Source organism: Penaeus monodon, chromosome 33, assembly GCF_015228065.2.
Source record: "Penaeus monodon isolate SGIC_2016 chromosome 33, NSTDA_Pmon_1, whole genome shotgun sequence".
Taxonomy (NCBI): Eukaryota; Metazoa; Arthropoda; class Malacostraca; order Decapoda; family Penaeidae; genus Penaeus; species Penaeus monodon.
The window spans coordinates 31,450,508-31,451,360 of record NC_051418.1 but is presented as its reverse complement, the minus strand read 5'-3'; positions in this window follow the sequence as shown (position 1 = coordinate 31,451,360).

The following is an 853-nucleotide window of genomic DNA, read 5'->3' as shown; positions in this document are numbered from 1 at the left end:
GCAATCAGTATGATCACCACCACATGTTATAAGCTAAATTATTAAATGTTTCATTGTCATCGCAATGTCACTGTTTCTCCATCTCATTTCTTAATGCATACTTTAAGCATGTATAGTCACGGAAAATATATATATATATTTTTTTCGAATTCAGACCCGAACACCCAAATAATACTTCGTGTTTATCTGTAAGATGATGTTAAACACCTTTGATCTTCCTCAGCTCCTCCCTTCCCACTCCCATTCCCCTCCTTAGTATGACTAACTCGGTTGTTTTCCCACTGCAGCTCCGGTCCAAATAGCTGCCTGTTGCCTACTCGCGTGCGGTCGATACGTGGTTTGTCTCTACATTGCAGTATTTGTAATCAAATTTACATGTTTCAAAGTTATATTAAGTTTTGTTACAGTAGAGAGACATATATGTAACGTATATTCAAATAGGCGATGTAATTGACAGTTTTGAAAACCCACGTAATGTTAGTGTTTTCAGGGAATAACATACCGTGATATTGTATGTAAAAACAAACCATTTTGTTCGGCCACTTTGCTCATTAATTCCTTTCATCATCAACGTAAATTTATGGTATGGGTATGATTGTAAGTTAACCTATGACAGATTAAAGAGATAGATTGCAAACGGATATTATGTTCTGTATTATATAAGAACACAAGATCTAGCCACTTTTTGCTCATTTTTTTTCTGTCTCGTCGGCAAGAACTTGGGATTGCGAGATTTGGTCCCCAAGGCTGCTTCGGAACCTACCTGCTTGCCTACACCTCTCTTCCAACACTGCCAAGGATCGACTGACCTCAAGTGCTGTCCAAAATGGCTTCATCTCCATCTCTGTTTTTT